At 49.3% G+C, this 18847-nt stretch overlaps 1 protein-coding gene across 3 annotated transcripts in view; it reads left to right on the top strand.

The window, feature by feature from the left end:
* LOC147706804 (calpain-1 catalytic subunit-like) overlaps positions 1-18847 on the top strand; it is an 815105-nt gene that overhangs the window by 120878 nt on the left and 675380 nt on the right. The gene's annotated exons all lie outside the window — the stretch shown is intronic.

Genomic DNA, 18847 nt, shown 5'->3' with positions numbered 1-18847 from the left:
ATATACGGAGCTATACTTTATGGTTAGGTGTGACAGTATTACAATTTGTTAAACTATATATGGAGGTCACTAAATTGTGGATTCTTGGATACATGACCTGAATAAATAGCGTCATGGCTTTGTATTTAGTATATTGAAAATTTGATTTGACATATATTGACTAAGATTGATTAGGTCTGTATACCTTTATTCCAGGCATGTCCAAACTTGTCTCAAACTTTGAATATTAAGAATAACAGTCCAGGGAAGGACTAAATTACGTTTAAGGTACATTTTCTTTCTTTATATGAATTTGTCTTACACGGTATATTGGGACTATTCCACACTTTGCTTATTTTAGCACGGTATATTGGGACTATTTTACACTTTGCTTACTTTAGCATGTCCTTTCAGAACTATGGTGCATGTGTATCATCACAACGGTGATTTTATATTGATTTACACTAGTTGCTTCGCTGTCTTTCTAACTGGTTACTACTTTTCTTCTCATCCTCACAATTTCGGTGATGGTTACCAAATAAATCAGTGTCAGATGGATTTACTTATATACTGTTTTATTTTCTGGGTTGCAGCCCTGATGAAGTCATTAGATGCAATTATATAGCATCTGACGAAACACGTGTTGGCTGTTTAAGGATTGATTTGAAGAAGCCTGTTAAAGGCTGTTAAAGGATTGATTTGAAGAAGCTTGTTAAAGGATTTATTTGAAGAAACGAACATTAAAACTTATTGGATAATCACAACATTGGATTTGTTTACTTCAACTGACATTACTTCTGCACTTGAGTGGACCTGTTCTTCTTACCTTTTTGCAGAGATTTCATTATTGTTTATTTTTGTAGAGCTCAGGGAGATACTTGTGTAATATTGTGACGAACTCTGGATTGCTATCCAGGGTTTTCTGGGGATTGTATGGTAACCGGTCCCCATATCTCTCTTGGAGTTCACTAAAACTACATTTGATTGTGTTATATCTTACCCCGTGCTGTGCGCCTGACTTGTGACCTGGTCACCAATAATCTGAGCACAGGATTTGATCAGTCTGAAACTTCCACTGAAACAAGCATTGGTATAGCCAATAGGTCTCGCCTTTGGGACCTAATGTGTTCAACCATGCAACAGTTGATGTTGTTGCCCCAAGGATATTATGTTGCATAACTAAAGACTTATAAGGTCCCACAAGCGTGAGCTATTGGCTATGCCAATGCTTTTTAGGTCGAAGCCTAGTGTAAGATTGCACACATGCTCAGTCTCGCTGGCAAGATTTTGTGTTATCAGGGAGATTTCACTAGCGGGCTTTAAGCCCCGCCCCTCTTTCCCATTGGCCGGCGTCACCATGCTAAACAGCGGCTAGCCACTGGGAAAGAGGTGTTCACGACGTACACTTTTTTCTTTGTCGGACAGCCCACTTGGATGGGCTTGTTAGACTTCTGCTGTAAAAGCTTTCTAATCTTTATGGGGCCATGGCCATGGCCCCATAAAGATTAGAAACCTTTTACAGCAGAAGTAAGTTGGACAAGCCCGTCCGAGTGGGCCGTCTGACAAAGAGAAAAGTCTCTGATGTCTTCACAACTACAGTCCGCTATCACTACAATCACCCAGTTCCCTGGCTCCCAGCAGACTTCTGACACAGGTGGATTCGAACCTTGAACAGGTTCTGTCCCAGCTTTGACCCCAGAGTCCTTACTGTTGCGGAGGCTGCCATGATGTCAGGACTACCGCTCGCTCGACTCTCGTCTATCTTCGACTTCTATATAAAACATGTCCGTTGTCTATTTTGATTGCAGTATGACAGTACCGTTTCACTGCGACATTGCACTACGGGGCTGTGTAAAGTTTACTTCTTCTTAACTACTGACCGATTCGCTTTGTGCTAAAACTAGAGTGTATTTGCGCCCCTGAATTAAAAATTATGTCCACGGGGTATTTTGCGATTTCAACGAGTTCACTCCAAAACAAAATGGCTGCCGTGTGGAAACGACTGACTTCTTCAATGTCTAAGCAACATCGGTGAACTCTGAGTTTGATTGCTTCTGTATGACGTCGCGCGCAGTGTGTTGTGGGCGAACACAGAACCTGAGAGATCGAAGTGTTTATTCTTGTTTTTTGGTTGTTGGCTACTTAATATTGTCGCCAACATGCCGGAAAGAGAGTCAGGTAAGTGTGCAGTTAGGAACAGGGGTTTATGGGCGTGGAGGGGAGCGCAGTTAAGAGTACTGAGCATTTTCAGTTCTTTTTCCCTCTGGTAGTCCATTTTTGTAAACCAGGAATATTAGTCTTTACGGTTGATTTTGGGTTGCCACCTTGGTGACATCTTTGATTACTAAGCGCTCAAGATCTTAAATAATGTAATTTTGTGATGACTTTTAAAAACAGCTGATATAATCCAAACCTACTACATATGTAGATGCCAGATTTGACACTAGTGCATGTGTGTCCGCGTGAGTTACTGAGTTTTGACGAGGCTCCTTTCAAATTCCTGAATAATGTCCAATATGGTGCTTAGTCTTTCGTTCTTTGTACAAAAAAACATGAAAACACAAAACCGGGAATCTGAAGATATCTTAAGCTTGCTTCAGGTCTTCGCAGGCACCATTGCCTTTCATATCCAGCACTAAAGCATTCTGGGTGTTGTAGTCCAGCTTTACTCCTATTGAAATAATCAGACTGTGTGTGTGTGTGGCTCTGTGTGTGTGTGTGTGTGACTCGGTGTGTGGCTCTGTGTGTGTGTGTGTGGCTCTGTGTGTATGTGTCTGAGCATACCCTGCCAACTTATGGAGAACAAGGTGGCACAAAAGGGGGTGGTGATAGACGGAGCATCTGAACCAATCAAACACTCACACCCAGTCAACAGATCTGTGTGTGTGAGTGTGTGTGTGTGTGTGTGTGTGTGTGGCTATGTGTGTGTGTGTGTGTGTGGCTGTGTGTGTGTGTGTCTGTGTCTGTGTGTGTGTCTCTGCGTGTGGCTGTGTGTGTGTGTGTGTGCAAATGCAATAGGTCTCACATTTGCGAGAGATTAAGCTATTGGCATTGTAAATGACAATGCCATTTATTTATCTATTTTCAAAACCAACCCATAAATAAAATGTTTGTCATTTACAATGCTAATCGTTCTAACTATTTCGAAGGTGAGGCCTATTGCATTGTAAATGCTTGGGTAAATGCTTGTTTTCTGTGGAAGCGCAAAACTTAATCCCAATCACTACCAACTTGTGGGCGGAGCCAAATCCCCCTTTGTAGTACGCTTGAAAGCTCTTTTGCAAGTTGAGCACATTACATCTGGTGACTGCTGCGCTTTCAGGCCAGGCCGAAAAGTGTACTTCAGTGAAATATAGGCTACTGCAAAACGGGCAAAAAGATGGTGTTTAAAGGCATAAAGGGCTTTCAAAAATTATACCTTTAGTAATATGCAATCAGCCTGTACCAACTGCACACCTTTTAAGGTCTATTAAAAGGCAGCATTCCAGAACTAGTAACACCATTATAACACCTTTCAGAAAGAATAACTGTGTTGTATTTCTTTCATGTAGGAGAGAGCCCTGCAAATACGGCTTGTTTTTTCTCGGACTTCACGGTACAGGAGGCCAGCTCCTTTAAAATGATTTTAAAAAATTTGTATAGGACTCTTCTGGTGAAATTAAAACAGCTTGAGACCGTCGTTCCCTGAAGATATCTCCTACTCCAACCTGTGCTCTACAAACTCCTGTGGCTTCGGGACTCTGCGGGCTGCTATCACACCCATGATCGCTGTGCGTGTTGTTTGGATAAAAGTTGGCGAGAGTTTATTAAAAGCCCAGCCTGGTAGTGTGTGTGTGTTTTACGGATGGGGAAGGGTTAGGAGCTGTTCTCTGGTGCCCGCCAGATTAACTTTATTCAGTACATCAAAGCCTAGAAGTGCAACCTGTTGACGCCGCCTGTCTTTACTGATAACAGGGCCCGCTGTCTGCTGCGGATGATAAACAACTGTCTGCCACTCGAGAAGCACAAAAGGAAAGTGAGGGGAAGCTTTAAAACACTCCCCTGTACATGGTGGAGCGGAAATGAACTAGTCACCCCTGACTAAGCATGGGCGAATTTTGCGAATCTCGCGTTGGCGAATTTTGCGGATTTGTGAACTCGCAATCCGCAAAATCCGCGAATTCTCGCGAATTTGCGGATTTTTTTTTTTTTGTGTTTGCGCGGGTTTCTGCCAGTTCGCGAGGGTTTTGTACAATGTCGCAAATTGCGAACTTACCTGTCGGGTCGCAAGTTTCGCGAACTTGTTGTTTCTACGTGTCCAGCCTGTTTGGGACACTCTTCTTCATCACTGCCACTCTCTGTCACCACTGCCACTCTCTGACTACTCATGCCACCCTCTGGCCCACCCATGCCACCCTCTGTTTCATCACAGCACCCTCTGGTTGTCCAGTCAGTGTACATTATTGTGGCAACGCAAGCACACCTTCCCTGCCTCAAGTGACCTGAATTAATTTGGGGCTGATTAATGTGTCACAGAATATTTTTTTAGCTGGCACCTGCTTCCTTAGTGCTTCCTGATTAGTGATCTTTTGCACATGCTAAGTGCTTTCATTGTTGCAAAATTAGTTACCACACCTGCCCTGCCCCAACTGACAATAATGAATTAGGGGCTGATTAATGGATTTGAACCTCCAGCCTGGCTCCTGCTTGTCTCCCTTAGCTGTAATTCAGGACCTTTGTGGCATATGTGTAACTATTCTGAGGTTCAGAGCAGGGTCACATAATAGTTGCAACTGGCAACTGAACTCTGGAGGGGCCCCTCAGGAAGCACTACAGGAAATGGCTACTAATGATGAGCCTGAACTTTTGAACCTGGTAAGTAGTTTCAGTTTTGCTAAGATCGTATTTCTGCAATTTTGCACTTATTCGCGGGGCGCGAAATTGTACTGGGAAGCCGCGAATTCACGCGAACAGTGCGAGCAGTGCGAGCAAAATCCGCTGCTCGCGGATTTGCGGATTTTGCGGGAGATTCGCGAATCTCGCGGATTGCGAATTTACCGAAAATCCGCAAAATCCGCGAGCGAAACGGATTTTCCGCCCATGCTTACCCCTGACCCGCCCCAGATCAACAATGCCCCCAGGAGTCGGAGCTGTAAACCCAGGTCTAGACTTCCTGTGCCACTAAACACGCCGTTCTCAGCCCGCCTCTCCCTGGAAAATAAATTGGATTCTATCATCTCTTCCATCTCCCAGCTTGAAGCGTCCATCTCACTGTTAAGTGCTAAGATATACCCCCTCCCTAATATCCTCCAGAGGAGTCCCTTGCTTCCGCGCCCCAATAAAGCCAACAACAGTCTGTCCCCCACAGAGATCAACAGCTTACTGGCTAGCTACAAGACTACCAATGTCAATCCCCCTCCACTCTCCTCTCCTAACAAGTCTACTCAATTCACCATTCAGACCATCTCTTCCGTCAGAACTTACCAGCATCCCCCTCAAGGGGCACCCTCATTCAAGCACCTAATCCCTATCTCCCTTAACAGCCCAAACACTCCCATCACCAACACAGATGTGTCAGAGCTACACTGTATGCTCGACAACTGCAGATCTGTAACCAAACACAAACTGGAAATCTCGTACACTATCACCCACCACAATCTTCACATGCTCTTCCTCACTGAGACCTGGTTTAATGACTCCTCCCACACTTTGTTTGATCTTATGATACTTACTGACTATTCTATCCTCAGAAACAACAGAACTGACAAGATTGGGGGAGGTGTTGCTATTATCTTCAGAAACTCCCTTCAAATTAAACCCTAGAACTTCAACTTCATCACAGCTCACCCTTTACGTTCCATGGCACCTTCCACCCCCCGGTAACTGTTCTTCCTTCATGGAGGAATTCACCGACTTCATTAGTGACCAAAATTCACAAAGCGACAGGCAGACCTTCCTAGGTGACTTCAATCTCCACTGGGGCTCCGTGGAAGACGTGGCTGCCAACAATCTTGCCACCTTTCTCTCAGCTAACGATCTTGTCCAACACTGCTCGGAAACTACACACGCCAAGGGTCAATTCTGGACCTCGTTATTTCTAAATCAGACCTGCTTACCACTGCTCCATGTAGACTGGTCAGACCATTTCCTCATTCCCTTCCGTTTTCACCTTTCGCACGTTATAACTCTCAGCCAACCCAAAATGGCTTCTACCTGGTTCCGCAACACTAAAAACATTGATCTTGAGACTCTGTGTAATTCTGCTATGCGCTCACTTCATAGTCCAGCCCCTAACGCAGATATCAACGATCTCACTCCCCATTGCCTCCCAATCCTAACAGTCGAAAAGGACATTGGCCCTCCACTACAAAGCAAAAGGAAAAGACCCCCCCCCCTCCACTCCTTGGTTCAATGATGCTCTCTATGACGAAAGAAAAAACTTTAGAATCTTGGAGAAACAGTGAAGACAATCTCCATCCACCCCCAATCTCTCTCTTTTACGTTCGGGAAGATCCAAATACCACAAGCACATTTTCCATGACAAAGCATCAAATTTCAGATCCCTTCTCGACTCTGCTAAAAACAGACCCCAAAAACTTTTCGACCTCATCAAAAACCAAATCTGCTCTCCCCAAACCATCAATCCTGAGGATGCCTCAAAGAAAGCAACTGAATTTGCTATATTCTTTAAAGAAAAGTTCAAATCCCTGGTGGATCAGGTCACCCACTCCACCCCCATTTAGGAGCGAAAATCCTTAGTCACTACGTAGAACTTTGCCGCCATCTCAGAAGCTGACCTCCTCAAAACCAAACCCTCCAACCATTCTTCTGACCCCATACCTAGTGTCATAGCCATCGATTTCTATACCAATACTCTCTCTTATTGGACTAGGCTAGTTAATCTCTTCCTCAGTCAAGGATCCTTCCCAGCTGTCCTCAAAATAGGACAGGTTTCCCCTCTTCTAACAAAAACCTCCACAGATGCGAACGACCTCAACAACTTCCGTCCCATCACCAATCTCCCTTTTCTTTCAAAAATCATATAAAAATTTGTTGCAAAACAACCTTCCCAACACATTATGGACCATAATCTCCTTGACGTGTTCCAGTCTGGTTTTATTAAAATTTGTGGTACAAAAGGGGGTGGTGATAGACGGAGCATCTGAACCAATCAAACACTCACACCCAGTCAACAGATCTGGGTTTATTCCATCACCGTTCTTTAGCCCATTCTGCCACCCCAGTTCAGACATGGCCATATGCAAATCAGTCTGACCCTGTGCCTCATGGGAACAGTCCAGCCCGAACTGCCAAGCCATGCCTTCCCTGGACCGGAAACAAGTTTCCGAGGACCGGTTTCTGGCATTTCAGCCGTCTTCAGCCCGGCTTGATTGAATCCAGTGACAAAGTGAGCAAGGGACTCACGACTGAGCATACCCTGCCAACTTATGGTGAACAAAGTGGTACAAAAGGGGGTGGTGATAGAGAGTGCAGCTGAACCAATGAAACACTCACACCCAGTCAACAGATCTGGGTTTAATCCATCACCGTTCTTTTGCCCACTCTGCCACCCCAGTTCAGACATGGCCATATGCAAATTAGTCTGACCCTGTGCCTCATGGGAACAGTCCAGCCCGAACTGCCAAGCCGTGCTAAACTTCCACAGTGCCACCCGCTACCTTCCTCTCAGACTGTTAGCGTCTGCTTACCCCTTACCCTCCCACTCTCGCCAGTGAGAGGGGGGCAGCCTCGATACACCCCCCCAGTCCCCGTTCTCTGCAGGCGTGCAGCGAGTACGGGCACGCTTCAAGGGAGCACTCTGTTTTGCAGTAGCCTGCAGTGCAGTCACATGTTTCTCTCGTGTTGTTGAGACTTTGGAATGTGAACCCTCCTGCGTTTTGCACAAGGTGCTTTCAAGGTACCAGCCAGCACATGCAGAACTTCTCGGGAGCACCATACTCGACCACAAGCAACCAGGCGTCGGGCACGTTTGCACCTTTTCTCACAAGACTGCTAGCCGTGCAACCGAGGTACGGCCGCAGATACAGCTAAAAGCACTTGTGTGCACCAGAGAACATGGATGAATACCAGTCCCCTGGACCTCAACCCGAAACAGCTGGGCGGTCCGTGGGCAGGGGTCTGGCCCTCACTGCCTGATGGGCAGAGAGAGTGTCATATGTCATGCTGTGCCTCTGAAAGGCAAGTGGGGATGGGACAAAGTCCTATATACGCTGGTCTCCGTCTCACTTGCGGCTGACTACCCTGCCCCCTCCCCTCAGAAACTGCCTCGTATGAAATCTCTGCATAAAGCCACACGTGTGTGTGTGACTGGTCTGGTTTCTTGACCCTAAAGGCATGTCAGGGTCAGCGGTCTCTTGCAATCTGAATATGAAGCCTGTCACGTGAGAGACCCCACCAACATTTGTCAGTCCCCGCGAGCCTGTTGAGGAACCGATGCATACGCCTCGCTGAGTGAGTCCAGCTCTGCCTGGGACGGAGAAAAACGCACACCAACCTGTGTAGTACTTTTATCGTTACGCCGTCCCCGACAGCAACCCCCACATTACAAAAGACACAAACACAGTGATGTTTGGAAAATTGAGTTGCAGGTTCATTTCTAACACAAATAAAAGGTGGGTTAACTTACAGGCGATCCCTACCCGCCCCGCAACGCCTAGTTGCTGGGCACCTGAAGTTTAGCCAAAATTTCACCAGCGGCCATAGCCCGGTGATGTACCCTGGGAGCACTTACACTCCCACCGGTGAACCTAACGTCCACCATAACTCCGCCCACTGAACAAGGGGGAGTGACTCACACCTTCTCCAGCCTGGTGGAGCTAAATATGGCAACCCCCTGGTTGCTTAGGTTTACAACCGCCCTAAGGACTAACGGGGCGCCTTCGTACTCCAAGTTCCCAAGAAGGACCCCTTAGAGCATGTATGACTTATGCACGCGTGTTCTTATCCTGGAGGCTTCAGTTCCTGTGCCTTCCTGTCGTGGGATCGCCCTGTAACTCCTCCTGCAACATAAGACAGATGATATGACAGTCCCCCCCCACTGCACACCCTTATTCCGGGTGAGCGGTAGGGAGGGGAATAGATGTAAGGGAGGTGGATCCGAGCCCTGGATGGAGAAAGGGGGGGGGGAGGCTATCTATGGGCCTAGCAATTGGAGGCCTGGAGGCAACCTGCCTTCTTCCATGACCTGCCTGGCGGGGGGAGCAGCGGCAAAGAGGACGCAGGTGAGGAGGGGGAGCCCTTTATACCTGGAACCCACGCCCCTTCACCGGAGGCCTGCCTGCGCCGCCCCCAGGGTCCTGCTGCCCGGCTCCCTCAAATGTACTACGAGGGGCTGCCCTCATACGGGGTCCCCTGCAGGGACCGCGGGCATCCTGCATAGTACTTTTATCGTTACGCCGCCCCCGACAGCAACCCACACATTACAAAAGACACAAACACAGTGATGTTTGGAAGATTTAGTTGCAGGTTTATTTATAACACAAATTAAATGTGGGTTAACTTACAGGCGATCCCTACCCGCCCCGCAACGCCTAGTTGCTGGACACCTGAAGTTTAGCCAAAATTTCACCAGCGGCCATAGCCCGGTGATGTACCCTGGGAGCACTTACACTCCCACCGGTGAACCTAACGTCCACCATAACTCCGCCCACTGAACAAGGGAGAGTGACTCACACCTTCTCCAGCCTGGCGGAGCTAAATATGGCAAGCCCCTGGTTGCTCAGGTTTACAACCGCCCTAAGGACTAACGGGGCGCCGTCGTACTCCAAGTTCCCAAGAAGGACCCCTTAGAGCATGTATGACTTATGCACGCGTGTGCTTATCCTGGAGGCTTCAGTTCCTGTTTCTGCGCCTTCCTGTCGTGGCATCACCCTGTAATTCCTCCACAGCCCTGGGTGTGGCTTGCGCTGCACCCAGAGCCCCCACCACTATTTCTACCTACATCCTGCTACTTTTAGCGCTTCCCCTAGGTCTAGCAAGAATATCACCATGCCTACCTTGGACCAGTGGACCCCGTCTGAGTCCCAGCAACCTATAGATTTCGCATGCAGCAGGCCGTGCCTAATAAAACCCAACCCCCGCATTTCCGTAAATTTCCTCATGGGCGCATTTCCTCGCCTGTGGGCTAGTTCCAGTGCTTCTTGCAATCTAGCTCCATGCCATATGGGTCTAGGTGTTATATCTGACCACCAGATGCCGCAAGGGCCCAGCTCGCTGCTTAAGTCTACCCTCATTTCCTGTAACAGGCACCTCTTCCCTATCGTTGCTAAATCATTCCCCCCCAGGTGCACCACTAAGATGTTGGGCCGTGGTCTACCCTTCCTTAAAGTTCTGCGCAGTGTTCCTACTAGATCAGCCCAGTCCATTCCCGGCACTCCAAACCAGGATATAATGGTGTTGCTGAAACCATGTTTCCACGGAACTGCTTTCACCCATCTTGCAGTTCTTGGGACATAGGAGTGCCCCATCACCCACACATTCGTGCATGGAACAAAACACAGTGATTGGCAAACTTAGTTTATTCACACTTTATTCCACACTTCACACAAATTAGAGAACTTAGTTTATTCCACACTTTATTCCACACTTCACACAAATTACAGACGCCCTTTTTCAGCGGCACATATTCATATCAACATTTTATCCCGTCTAACCGCTCCCTGCATTGCTTTCGGTGAAGGGGTGAATCACACTTACTGGTCGTACATAGGTTTTGTAGCAGTTTGAGTTCCACCGCCCCACCTTCTTGACCTCCTCTGCGGGTAACCCTTCCTTGAATGCAGTTGTGGCCGCCCCAATCCTAAATGTATGGGAGCTGTACTTAACACTTTTTAACGTGTACCCTGCCCTGAAAAGGCAGCCCTGCATCACGTGTTCCACCTGGTATTTAGTGACTGGGGACCCATCCAGGTGTAGAAGTAATAGACCATCGGATAGTAGTCGTATGGCTAAGAAGGCGGCCAGCAGTGCTACCGGGCAATACCTGTCGTTCCCCAAGCGGTGCAGTGAGATCCCCCTCCCTTTTCCTTTTTGATCCATTTATGAAAATCGTAAAAAGATCTCTAGAGATTCTGAGGACAGGCGTACGTCCTACATCAGTAAAGCCTTGGGGGTGGTCTCCGTCTTGGACCCCGCTACAATTTCACCTATTCTGAAAGCCCCAAAGAATGCTAAACTAAAAGTGGCGGCAAAGAGTTTTGCTTCGTACCCGGACTGGGCGACTGAAGGGAGGGCTTTTATCATTCCTTGGAGAGTCTCATAGTAAATGGGAGCCCGGGAGTCAGGAGACTTGGGCACTATTGTGGCCCAACCTTTGAGAGCCGCCCTGGTTGTGAAAGAAGCGGTGGGGTTTTCCTGACCTAATAACCTGGCATGGTGCCCAATGGCCGCTAGGTGGCCCGCCATCCAGGAGTGACTCTTCCCTCCATCTTTAGCCCAAATCATGACGCCTGCACCCTGTCGACCCTGTTGTAATTTGCTTGTTCCCACAGGCCCATGATTCCACAGAATTTTTCCACGCAAGACTGGTACCTCCTCATTGTCGGGGTGCCAATGCCAGTTCACCTAGCTCTGTAATGCGCTGCGCCACCGCAGCAGGTGCCAGAGCCAGGCCGGGAAAGGTGTCATCTCTTCCCTCGCTCTTGGCCATGCCTCCCGGAAACGCTGCCAATGAAAACGGGAGAGAGCGTCAGCAGCAGTGTTTAGTGACCCTGGAATGTGTCTAGCTCTACACTCTACGTTGTTGTATAGGCATACCTTAACTAGCTCCCTGAGCAGGCACAATACGAGTGCGCAGCTAGCAGACTGTGTGTTAATTGCTTGTACTACAGCCAGGTTGTCGGACCACAGGACCACCCTCCTAGCTGATAGCATTGCCGGCCAGAGGTGGAAAGCCACCACGATGGGGAATAATTCCAAGACTGTTATGTTGGCCATTTTTTCTTCCTCCATGTGTTTGGCCATTTCTCCGTGCACCACTCCCTGTCAAGATTTGCGCCAAAACCTTCCCTACCTGATGCATCGGTAAACAGTATCAGTTCCTGGCTGGTGGTCCAGGGGGCTCTCCATATTACAGAGCCATTGAATTGCTCAAAGAATTCCCCCCAAATCCGTAGGTCCTCTTTCACCCCGTTGCTGAACCTTACTTTATGATGTTTCCTTTTTATCTTGGCAGCTGCCCTGGCTAACCTGCGCGCAAACGCCCTGCCAGTGGGGATCACTTTGGTAGCAAAACTTAGTCTGCCATGTAAACTCTGTATATCCTCCAATGACACTTTCTCTTGTCCCAGCATTGTCTGAATTAGTGTCGCCAGCTCGCTGACCTTGTCCGCTGGGAGTCTGGCTTCACCTGCCCTGGTGTCCATCTCCACTCCCAAGAAAGTTAAATACTTGCGCTGGTCCTACTGTCTTCTCAGGGGCCAGCAGCACACCTAGAGGCCTGGTAACTTTTTGGAATTTATCTAATGCATTCCCGCAGTCTTGCGAGTCTTTGCTCCCTACAAACAAGGAATCGTCTAGGTAGTGCGTCATGCTTAACACCCCTTCTGTAGCCTCCAGTACCCACTGCAGGAAAGTGCTAAAAGCCTCAAAAAATGCACAAGATAGCGAGCAACCCATTGGCATGCACCTGTCATAGTAGTACTTCTGTTCTAACCTGAAGCCCAACAGGTGCTGGCTGCTTGGGTGTACCGGCAGTAGGCCGAAGGCCGATTCTATGTCTGCTTTGGCTAACCAAGTCCCTTTGCCAGCCCGTCTTACCAAATTCATTGCTACGTCAAATGAGCAGTATGAAACTGAACAAACTCCTTCTGCCAAGTTGTGGTTGACGGAATCACCCTCAGGTATGACAGGTGACGTATCAGTCTGAATGACCCAGGTTCTTTTTTTGGAACTATACCCAGAGGGGAAAATACGAAGTGCTCGAGGGGGGGCTCAGGCAAGGGACCCGCTACCCTACCTAATTCAATCTCCTTGAAGACCTTAGCTCTCACTACCTCTGGTCTTTCTTTAGCGGATTTTAGGTTATCTGCATCTCATGCTTGTTGGATTCCTATATACGGTATCACGAAACCTTCAGCAAAACCCCCAAGTAGCAGCCTCCCGTCAATCCTGTTGGGATATTTGTTAAGCAAGGGAATCAAGTTGTCCAATCTAATTGGTGAGGGCCCCTTCACTGCTACAGCCTGTGTCGCTGGAGGCAGGATGTGGGGTGGGGGGAGGCGTGTGCCTGGATCAGGTCGCGCGGTGTTAGAGGGGGGGAAGCCATGTCTGGGGGTGGGGGCGATTGGCGGGGGTGCGCCATGATGTTAGTTGGCCTGCCCGGGGCCCCCCCCTCCCTCCGTGTTGCCCTCTCTGTGTCTGTCCTTTGTTGTTCCTGCATGCTCCAGCCTAATGTTGCCCTGCGCAATTGCTGCATGCATGTGTGAACTTGCAGGTTCTCCCCCAGTGGCAATGTCCACTGTTGAATAACCTGCAAGTTCCGGGCTGTGTTCTACCACCTCCCCTTTTCTGCCCCCTCCCCTTGGTGACCACTCTGAAATGTTGTGTTCCCTTGCTCATTGCGCCGCTGTTGTTGCGTGTAACTTTTTTCTGTTGACTCTGCTTGCGCGTACTGCACCTTGCCACCTGTCCCTGCTCCCTGCAGCTCCCTGGACCCCATATAGTCCATCCAAAGTTGCACCTCCTTGTGATCCCAACGCATTTTGGGGCATTTGGACATCTTCTTTCTGAACTCTCTGTCATAGTTTAACCATCCCACGCCCCCACTTTTTCACCTCGTTGTGAATTAGTCTGCCATATTGCACCAGAGCAGGTCCCTGATCTGAAAATGTTTCCATTATTACAGACGATAAAATCGCTAAAGCCTCTAACCATGTGTCAATTGTTTTCTCCGCCCATTGTTGAAACTTCACCTTTTTTCATCCTCTTTTAGCCCTGCCCTGCGCAGATCTGTGCCCTGTTGGCCCAGCATGAGCAGTGAAAAAATATCGATGAACTCTCTCTTCCAGATCAGTTCTTTTGCCGCCAGTGGGACTTCCCATGACAAGGATGAGCGCCCTGACAGCAGGGGTGCATCTAACACTACTTCCTCCTCCTCGCTAGTTGGCGTTGTCGGTGTAGGCGCAGGTATTGCTGCCGTGAGCGGTGGCGTGGCTGCCATCAGAGGAGTTAGAGGGGTTGAGGAGGGGGAGGGAATAGTATTTTGCGGTATTGGTATAGGTGATGGCGCAGGTACTGGAGAATCGGGTACCAATGGAGCCTGCGGGGGTACCGGCCCTGTTACATCTGCTGTGTAATTGTTATCTGGAACCGGCACAGCAGGAGCCAGCGGGACCGGTGGCGGGGGGGGGGCACTGTGGCCGGGGTGGTCGGCACGGGTAATCTAGGGGCTGACCCCCCTGATCCCCATACCTTGGCCGGCCCCTCGCCCCCCTTTCCCAAGTTTGATACGCTTTCCTTCATTTCAGTCATAAAAGTTTGCAATGTGAACATGATCTTACCCAGATCGCTTTTTGTGGCGTAATCCACCGTGGGTTGTGAAGATTTACGATTGCCTGACGTTCCGGGCGCGTCATGTATCTGTGCTACCGTCGTCTTGGCCCCACCTTTGCTTTTCGCTGGTGGGGGGAATTCTTTGTTTGTGGCAATTCTAACCCTCTTGGACGCCCTGGGGTGTCCTGACCCTTCTGTATCATCCTCCTCTATAGCTAAAATGTCACTGTGACACCCCGAGTCGGTGTTGCTGGCATTAAGCAGCTCCGTTGCCCATGCCATGCCATTTGTTTTCACGAGCTGAAGAAAAGTTGCTGCCTGTGCCTCCGAGGATGGTCCCAAATCTGTTCCCTCATCTTGGTACGTAGAGAAGAGCGCTGGGGAACTCTGCTCAGACATCGTGATCCCGTCCCGCCTCTATCTGCAAGATAAATGTACATTGACTACCATCCTTCTGCAATAAACGGAGGGGAATCGTGATGTGCTGGGTGACTACCCCCTTTCTTTGTGGCCGTTTGACTACCCCTATTTTAAGTGCCCGTTCCTTTGCCAGAGATCAACTTACTTCTTGCTCCTGACCATCGAAATATTGCCCCACTTGTCGTCGCACCGTCCTTTCCTTTGCTATGCAGCGAACGCTATTTCCGGCAGACGTCCTTCACTCTGGCTCTACTGTGGTAAAAGGTACATATAAGCATTCACTTTAACTTTCCCTAGAGCAGCTGGTGTTATATGCCGACCCCCCCCCCCACCCCGGTAGTTAATCTGTCTAACTTATCACCCTATATTGGGCATCACACTTACCACTTCACAGCGCGAGTCACCCTTTGCTCCTGTGGTCCTGCTGGTCGCTAGTTCCCCCTGCCTGTAATAGGGAACACTGATTACCACCTGCGCTCCTCAGGGCGTGAGCGTGGACATTAATGCATACTTTGATCTTAACAAGCTTGTTGCTTGAAATGAACGTGTTGCCCTTTAAAGTTCCTCTCATGCACTCAGAACTGTTGGCAGGCTGTTGTTATTCCATTACCTTGCGTTTGCGGATATGCTTTCGCAGAATACTTCGGGCGCGACGTCGGTCTGAAAGGCAAATTGATGCGTGAGTACTGCTCGGCCTGGGAGCCCAGTAACTGTTGCTCTGTAATTGTGGCATAGTACTTTGTATGGAATACGGCGGGAATCACGGCCACCAAACCAACAGGGCTGACAACAGCCCGAATAATATTAAACTGATCAGTGCAGGGTTATAAATTGAACAATAATCGGAAAGGAGCGGGTATAACAATTGGTTATAAACAGAGAGCATCCCCCACCTGGGACAGGCATGGTATAAACTGGGCGGGGGGGTTGGTGTAACATAACCGGTCCCCAAGCCGCTAACTCAATAATTACGTGTGGCTGCATTGTCGGTTACTCCGCTTAAAACCGATGAAATTAAATATAATACATGCGCGTAGATACAATGTCCTGGAGCACGCCTGGCTCCGGGGGGTACACGCATCTTCGCTGATTCGCGGGTACCGGGGTCCGGGGGTTTAACAGGAGCACGTGGTTACGGGCAGCCGGGTTGCGCAGATAATATGCGCGAGACAATTAATGTGAAAAGTGGTGATAGACACGCGGCAGCCTTTATTCAGGAGCCGTGTTGAAAAGGCGCAAGGCAAATTACGTGAAAAGTGGTAACAGGCAGGCTGTATTCGGGAGCCGTGCTGAAGCAGCTAAAACCAGGTGTTGCTTTGTTCGTTAATACTTCCAAAATCCCTGCATCTAACCAGGCACCCAAAAAATTGAGAGTGTGAATTCACGATGTTTCACAGCATGCTCCCGGCGTCACTTTTTCCCGGCCAATGACACCACTTAGGGGTGAATTTTTGTTATTCAACACCCGAGCTCTTGTCATGTAACTTATGAATACCAATTCAGTAAACAAATTAATTCTAATGGCCCCCGAAGGTTGCATCGCCCCGCACCTTGCCACTGCCACCGGAATGAGAGATTCTAAAAGGCTACCAGCAGAAAACATTTACAAAGTTTAAAAAACATTATTCACATGCAGCTCTGGAGTGCTGTATCTGTAAATATTACAGTCATTAGCTGGGTGCTTTAAAGGCCCGCACGATTGGCCAAACTGTACAAACGCCGAGCGCCACTGATATCAATATCAGGCGCGTGGCATACGCAGCTGTGGCTGTGAGGTGACAATAATTAAACAAAGTCGCAATTCTTGGGAACGGGCCACTGTGGCTGGGGGAGCAACCAATAACTAAACAATAATGCTTGGGAATGGGCCGGACAACACGCGCTGACCCGCCCACAGTGAGGCCGATGGCAGAAGCCTAGGGGTGGATGGGGGGGAGGGAGTACCTGGGCTGGACACGACTGTCTGACCAGGCCTGCCTGCCTACCAACGCCTCGTGCTACGGCACCTGTTAAATGGGCCGGGGTAGTCAAAGGAATCAAAGCATGCCCATGTCCCCCCGGGTCCCGACCCGCACGAACCCGGCCGACACCTCACGGGCTCGTTCTACGGCTTGGGAACGGGCAGGTAGGCAAACAAAACACGCCCCTCCATGCGCCGACCCGACCGCACTGATGGGGGGTGCTGGGCACGCCAAGCCTGTAGGGGGTGGGTGGGGGAGGGGGGAGCTGGGCACGCCACGCGACCAGAAATTGCTTTTTGTGCATTTCCGCCGCTAACGCACTTTTGCCTGCCCGCACATGAGGCCTGCCCAATCCCCCTGCAAGTGCGACTGAGAAGATCGCCTTTAAGGGTCCTCCCTACCCCGAACACCGACGTGTACCAACCCATTTACCCCCCACCTCCTCAGCGGCCGCCTAGCCCTGCTCGACCTCCAAGAAGAGGGAGTAGGCGAAGGGGGGTACCGACCTGTTTACCCCCACCTCCTCAGCGGCCCGTGGATAAGCGGGCCGCCCAGCCCTGCTCGACCTCCAAGAAGAGGGAGTAGCGCTACACTCACCGCCGGTCAGTCATCCACCAGAACCAGAGTCATCAAGCGGCGTAGGATCGAATCGACTGAATATTTATTTATTTATTTATTATTTATTTATGGAATTTTTAATGCGCACTACTACCCTGAGGTGTCTAGGCGCAATGAGATACTCCAAGATACAGTGGTCAGGACACAATATTATAAGAAAGAAGCTATAAGCTCTTTTTGCCAGTTGGTTAATATTAATAATATTATTGATTGAAGAGCCAGGTCTTCAGAGCCTTGCGGAAGCTAATCAGGGTTGGCGCAGTTTTAATGTCTAAGGGGAGTGAGTTACACAATATTGGAGTTGCTACCAAAAATCGTCTGTCACCCCATGTTGCCGTTCTTGTGCGGGGTACAGACAGTTGATAGCTTGCTGCTGATCGTAGGTTCTTTTTAGGAATGTACACCTGAAATGCCTCCTTTAGGAACTTCGGTCCAGTCTGATGGATGGCCTTATAGGCAATGCACAAAGCTTTGAATTTGATCCTGCTCTCCACTCTTAGCCAGTGGAGCTGACGTATATATATATATATATATATATATATATATAAATAGATGTAAGGGAGGTGGATCCTAGCCCTGGATGGAGAAGGGGGGGAGGCTACCTATTGGCTTAGCAAATGGAGGCCTGGAGGCAACCTGCCTTCTTCCGTGACCTGCCTGGCGGGGGGAGCAGCGGCAAAGAGGACGCAGGTGAGGAGGGGGAGCCCTTTATACCTGGAACCCACGCCCCTTCACCGGCGGCCTGCCCGCACCGCCCCCAGGGTCCTGCTGCCCGGCTCCCTCAAATGTACTACGAGGGGCTGCCCTCCTACGGGGTCCGCTGCACGGTCGACCACACCATCTTGGTCGACCGTGTCGAGCAGGCAGGTCTCAGGGGCCCCGCATTGAGCTGGATCCGCTCTTTCATCTCGGACCGCACACAATCGGTCAGACTCGGCTCCTTCTCCGCTCCCATTATACCCACCACCTGCGGGGTACCACAAGGTTCCTCGTTATCTCCCCTTCTTTTTAATGTTTACTTACGCCCCCTTTTGCTAATGTAACCATCTTCAATTATGCGGATGATTTGCAGCTCATCTTCCCTCTTAACAACATTGACTCAGTGGACGTATTCCAAAGAACTATGTCCCACATATTGAGTTGGATGAGCTGCAATCATCTGAAGCTCAACCCGGGCAAGACCGAGCTGGTCCTGCCCGGACAGAGCCCACTAAGCTGGAACCCTAACTTCTGGCCCACTAACATGGGAGCCCCCCCCACTAAATCTTCCGTGGTTAAAAGCCTAGGCATTTTTATCAGCGAGGATCTCTCGCTAAAAAGACAGGTTGGAGCGGTGGTATCTTCCAGCATTTTTCAACTGAAGAAAATAAGAAAAATTG

The sequence above is a fragment of the Lissotriton vulgaris genome, chromosome 6 (assembly GCF_964263255.1).
Source record: "Lissotriton vulgaris chromosome 6, aLisVul1.2, whole genome shotgun sequence".
NCBI lineage: Eukaryota > Metazoa > Chordata > Amphibia > Caudata > Salamandridae > Lissotriton > Lissotriton vulgaris.
The sequence above is the reverse complement of the archived record's forward strand: the minus strand, read 5'-3'. Positions and strand labels throughout refer to the sequence as shown.